The sequence below is a fragment of the Xenopus laevis genome, chromosome 2S, assembly GCF_017654675.1.
Source record: "Xenopus laevis strain J_2021 chromosome 2S, Xenopus_laevis_v10.1, whole genome shotgun sequence".
Classification (NCBI taxonomy): Eukaryota; Metazoa; Chordata; class Amphibia; order Anura; family Pipidae; genus Xenopus; species Xenopus laevis.
Window position 1 is genome coordinate 66,112,152 of NC_054374.1, and position 6,544 is coordinate 66,118,695.

Here is a 6,544-nt window from a genome sequence, read left to right on the forward strand (position 1 = left end):
CTCAGAATAGACAAGAATGCGACATAATACACATTCATTTATTTTCTGATTTCCTTCATATCAGAAGTCTATAGTCATAGAGGGTTTGGAGACACTTTTTTTTAAAAAAAAAAAATGAGTCTTTGATACTGTATGTCAAAATAGTAACTTATAGTTCATAGGCAGGTTCAAAATAAATATAAAAATGAACAATAACCCATTTTAAGAAATACCCGAGGAATTGTGGAACCAATCCACAACAGTTTAAACAGAACAAGTTTCACAATGAGGGGATGAACTGTTTTTTAAGCACAGGTTTTTAGCTGGAAAGTGATCTAAATTTTCCCAGATATAGCAGATGGATGTGCACCTATTATTTGAATAAGGGATTGCCACACAGTACTCTTTATGGCTCAAATAAGTAATATCTACACAGTTGTCTTTAGAAAGATTATCCAAACATAGCATTTAAATAAGTTACACATTTATTTATAAGTGATTTTTGCTGTGGTTTTGAGTATATGAAGCAGAACCTTCCCAGACAAGAAGCAAAATTACATAGTACTGAGGTCAGGGATCTTGTAGTAGCTCACTGAGTGACATAAATGACATGTGACAGTCTAACAATCAAAAGCAGCTTTAAAAAAAAAAAACCCCTCTCAATTAAGCTTTTTTTCTAGGTAATGAGCCGGTTAAGTACAGGGATGTTCTGGGACATGATTGTCTCAATGTCTATAAAAACGAACGTTTCTAATCCTCAGCCTAGGTGCCCAAATATCATGTATTCCATGTCAGTTAATCTTTTCTCTATAATGTCAAGAAATGTGTTAGACAGTGAAAAAAAAATGAAAGACGAAAACATATAAGGAAGATGGCTGTTTTAATCAACATTGTTGGTGTTTTATGGGTCTATATTTGATGGATCCCAAAACTATCTACACACTCTTTTTGTGAAAACACATCTTTTTTTATTTTGAATTAAATATATATTGAATTTTAATTTCAGCATAATTTCTTGACTATTTCTTGAATTATAAGAGTTTGTCAGGTTGTTAAACATAAGAGCAAAGGGGATGCTTGGAGAGAATGTAATAATAATCTGTGCAGGTCTTTATTTCTTTCAACAATATTAAAAAAATTAAATAAATGAAATCTTCTGTGTGGTGCTAACTTCAGTTTATTTACATAAGGACATCTATTTTTGCATCCGAGGTGAACATTGCATGGCAAAACGGAAAGTATTGATGATACAGCAAGAAAATATGAAAGTAATGCCCATGTGCATGCTGATTTCGCTTTGCTTGTACAATAAAAGGCCTTCAGTGTTATGTTTATGCTTTTATTTTTTTATTACGGCCTTCTTCTGTTTATCATCTACTCTTATTTACAAACAGCTACCAGCTTGCTAGGGTATTTCCAGCTTAGAAATTCATAGAAACTTAAACCTTAAAGGGGAACTCCGGCTTCCAAACCAAAACTTGATAAAGAGGCCTGCATAACAAAGAAACCCCTAATATACCCATCACAACTACCTGTTTCTTCAAAAAGTATAAATAAATGCCATTTTCTATGCTGAAATCCAGCTGTTTGACAGTTCTTCTCTTTCTGCATCATTTGAAATCCTGGCAGGGAAGGAGGGACTAAAACACAAATTGTAACAACTTCTCCACAGCTTACAGACAGCATGCAAGCACTACATAACCCACAATGCATTGCACTATGTTCCTTATTGAAATCATGTGTGCAGGGAATTGTGGGGTTTGGAGGATGCAGGCTAAGGACAGATAGCTGTTGATATAAAGTAACAGTAGTCAGCCAGCTCTGCAAAGTATTCAGACAGATCAGCATGAGTGTGGGGGGCTAGGCTTCGGGAACTGTTCGAAACCATTAAAAATCATGAAAAGTCTGCATATTTTTAACTGATGTATATTGCAAAGTTGCTTGAAATTATGTTTACTTTTCAAAAAGCTTAAGTTATGTTTGTATGGAGTTCCCCTTTAAGATGCAGAACAAAATAATAACTCAAATTCCAATCCCCTTGAAATTTGTGCATCAGCTAGCCGATGCGGTCCTCGATCAGCAAAAAAACGTCTAACTTCCCCAGCCAGATATCAGGGAGACCTGTAAGAAGTCCCCATACATTGGCAGATAAACTGCCGAATTGGTTTAAAGGACCAATATCCGCAGCTTTAATCTGCCCGTGTATGGCCACCTTAAGTATACACATGTGTATACCATACATATTAAGGAAAATGTGACAAAAATAATGTGTGATGTGATTGATAAAATATAAGAGCACAAATAACACGTCATAAGTTTTTGAGAGCAGAATGCCACCATGCTTTTGTAAACATCATATGTCACTGATGGTAATTTTTTCCTATTTTATAGTGCAGTTAGTTTCAGGAGTGTCTCAGCAAAACAGCCCATAAACAGCTATTCAAGGGGTTAAATGCCATTGATATAGTGAATCACAATTGGCCAGATTCAGTTCAGTGAGAAAAAGATATCTCATGGTTTATCACATGAAAACTCATAGATAAGATTCAATTAGAGGAGAAAAAAACTTCTAATAAAACTCCTTATTCAGTTTCAGCTTTTTCCCATAGACATCAACAGAGTTTTCACATGATGAACTGCGAGAGAAGTTTTTCTGATTAGAATTGCATTTCAAATTGAATCTCTCTCATGAGTTTAGTATCACATGGCAAACCTCACAGAATAGAATCTGGTCTAATGTCTGTAAAGTCTCTGGGGAGTTTGGGTGCTGGATATTACTTGTCTGTCTAAAAGACTCCTTGATTCTGTTATTAATGCCTCTGTAGTAAGGGAAATATAATCATAAGAAAGCCTTACTGGGAGGCCTAAATCCCACATGGAAATTAGTAGCGCTACTTGTATCTGAATAGGAATAGAGTTCAAATTGTCTTGCCTCAATTAAAACATTTAACCAATTACTATTCAGCTATGAGCAGATGTTACTAACTCCCAGCATATAAACACATTAGGGGGCCCATTTACTAACAATTGAATTGTTTTTTCTACAAATCTCAAAAAATGTAAGTTTTCCCATACTTCTAAAAAGCTCTACAAATTTCAGTTTTCTTAAGTGTAAAAACCACGAAAACCCCTAAGCAAAACTTCACCAAGTAAAAGTTGTCCTACAGAAGTCATTGGGAGCTAAACTGATCTGATTCAAATGCTTTAAAGCAATTCGGACTTTTAGGTTTTCAGATTTTTTTTCCCTAGTAATTGTTCAAGGTTTTTGAGGTATTTGTATTTGTTACTACATTGCTCAATGCCTTTTTTTTTTCGTTTGTGCTTTTTATATTCAGATCTTTTAATAAATTCAATGACAATTGTGGTTTTAGAGTTTGTGAGTTTAGTTGTGGTTTCAAAAACCTCAAAAACCACTAAAATCCGACTCATAATAAATAAGCCTCCACGTGGAGTAATTATGGTATGGTAACACCCATGTATGCTTTTTGTTCCATATTGTTACAGTGCGGATCTCTGTTATTTCTTTATAACTACACCAATAATCTATTAATGAGCAACAAGATTCATGTAGTGAAAAATGGTACACTTTGTTCTGAGACTTCTGAAACTTTTTTTTGCCAATTCTGTTCTGTGTTTTTGTGAATTGCTTACTGATTATTCCATATGTTTGGAAAAAAAACTGCATAATCCACATTAATTAATAATGCAGATCATGGTTACTTAAAGGAACAGTAACGTCAAAAAATAAAAGTGTTTTAAATTAATGAAAATATAATACAGTGTTGCCCTGCACTGGTAAAACTGATGTGTTTGCTTCAGAAACACTACTATTGTTTTTATAAATAAGCTGTGCTGTGTAGCAATGGGGGCAGCCATTCAGAGAAGAAAAAGCTCAGGTTACACAGCAGATAGCAAATAAGCCCTGTCTGTCTAATGGTGTTATCTGTTATCCATTCGTTAACCTGTGCAATATAGCCGTTTTTCAATTTCCGCCATTGCTACACAGCAGCTTGTTTATATGAACTATAGTAGTGTTTCTGAAGCAAACAGATCAGTTTTACCAGTGCAGGGCAATACTACATGATATTTTCATTACTTTAAAACACTTTCATTTTTTTGGTGTTACTGTTCCTTTAAGCACATGGCATAATGCAGTAGGATTTTTTTAAAAATGGAAATCATGTTGTGAGCAAACCTCATTAAGAACATTTGTTACGAAGGATAATTTAGTCTATTTTAAATAATTATTGTTGTGTAATAATATTAATTTTAAATTTTACTCCCTGCGTTTTCTAATTAGATGAGCATAGTTAATGTCTATACTGGATAAGAGAAAGAAACAGTTAAAATTAACCCAGCAAGTTTACATTTCTTTTTAAAGATATTTTTCTATGCAAATACAGAAAGGTAAAGAAACGGAATTCTATCAGATTTTAGCTGAATATATATATATATATATATATACACAAGATTTGATAACATATTTAGCATCAAAGGGACATGTTTGCTGCATTGCAGTACTCTGATAGTACTCACATTAAATCAAAGCTAATTGCTGAGGTCACTGAGCTGGAACAAATGTCAGCCTTATTTAATTTTTAAGGCCAATGTCAAGATTTAGGTCATTGATAAGAATGCAATTTTATTAAGCCATAGCATTAATAAGATCATGCTAAGAACATGGTAATCTTGCAAGTATTGTAGAAATAGGATCAAATTAAAGGAGAACTACAATATGCTGCATAATTATTCTACTGTATAAATGAATATCGTTGAAACAATGGTGTAAAAGCTGTGAATATTGAATTTATCAAGGTTTTTATGCCATCTGAATGCCATATCTGACACTGTTAAGCTTTGTCACTTCAGACCTCCATTGGAGTAAATAGTAATAATTTTTTAGCACTCTAGTATAGTAAAGAAATATTTCGGTATGATAACCAGGGGGACCAGAATGAGGACATTATCTAGCCTCTTTTTAACCTCCGGAAAGTCCAAGACCTGTTTGGAGGCAGAGAAGATATGTGTTATTAATTTCCTGGTGAATTTGTTAATTTTTGGGATTCGCTTGTTGATCAATGCTTCCCCCGGATCCTTCTTAAGTGAAAGTCCTGTCACATTTGTAATCATCGTGTATATTCGTATCCAGAATCGGACTGCCTTGGGGCATTCCCACCATATATATGTAAGAACGATCCGTGGTGGCCACAGCTCCCAAAGCACTGGGAGGAGCATGTAGGGTACCACTTTGCCAATTTAGAGGGGACCATGTACCACTGGTGTAGTACCTTCTGGGAGGTTTCCTGGATGGAAATGTTCACCGAGCAGTGTATATTGTCTTTAATTATATCAGACCATTGATCTGCCTCCATGCAGATACACAAGTCTTTCTCCCATAGTTGAATAAATCTTAAGTCTTTGATAGGAGCCAGGTGGATCAAGTGATCATATATAGTAGCAAGAGCCCGCTCCCATGGAAGTATTTGCAAGCACATCTTCTCAAACATGGTGGGGTTAGGAAACTTTTTGTCAGGCCAAAGGGAAGATATGTAGCTTCTGATTTGCAAGTATCTATAATATTCGCTCTGTGGGGCATTGTAAGAGTCTTGTAGCTGTTGCCACAACAATAGTTTGTTGGTTTTGGTCAAAGCATGTATGTTGTGGAGATTGTTTTGTTTCCACCACTGGAAAGACTCTTTCTTAGCCCCTGGGTTATTTTCAGTTTTTTAATTTGTCCAATAATTTTTGAGCCCCTGAAATGAAGTGATTGTTTTAAAAAAGGCTTTAGTTCCTCACATTTTTATGCATTTTTTTTGTTTAACCCACTGAATTAAAGCTGAAAGTTGTTTCATTTAAAATTTATTGTGGTAACGTACAGAACCAAAATTAGAAAAAAAGTTGTCTCTGTCCAAATATTTATGGACCAAATATTTATGGACCTAACTGTATTTTTTTGATCCAGAGCAAGGTGCAAAACACTGACTCTTGCTCAAAACCAGAACCTGGGGAAGAAGGGATACATTTGCCTTTCACCTGGTGCTTACCTGTAGTTCAAACAGTGCTGAGGGCTCCATAATACAATGAAGGAGGACAACACAACAGGTCACCCTTTACTGTTCCACTTAGTGGGTACAGCACAACACCATCTATGGCAAGTTGTATTTTTATGAAATCTGCTCATGCAGATATGTAAGGATTGTGATTTTACAACAGGTAGAGAGTCAGGTTTGGACTGGAAGGGAAGAGGGGGTAAGAGTGAGAAATATCATGTTTTATAAAACGCACAAATGTACTGTTGAACTGCAACATTTATTGGTTCAATATTTAAAGCACACTTTCAGAACCTTTTCAAAAACCTTGAACAGATTTTAGTCTTAAACATAAGGAAGAAGGCCTAAAATTATGTAAATAATCAGCTGCAGTTTGCAATGATCTAGGGTAAATGTACATATTTGTGTACAAGTGGAAAGACCTGAAAATAACAAATATAATATATATATATATATATATATATATATATATATATATATATATATATATATATATATATATATATAAACACACA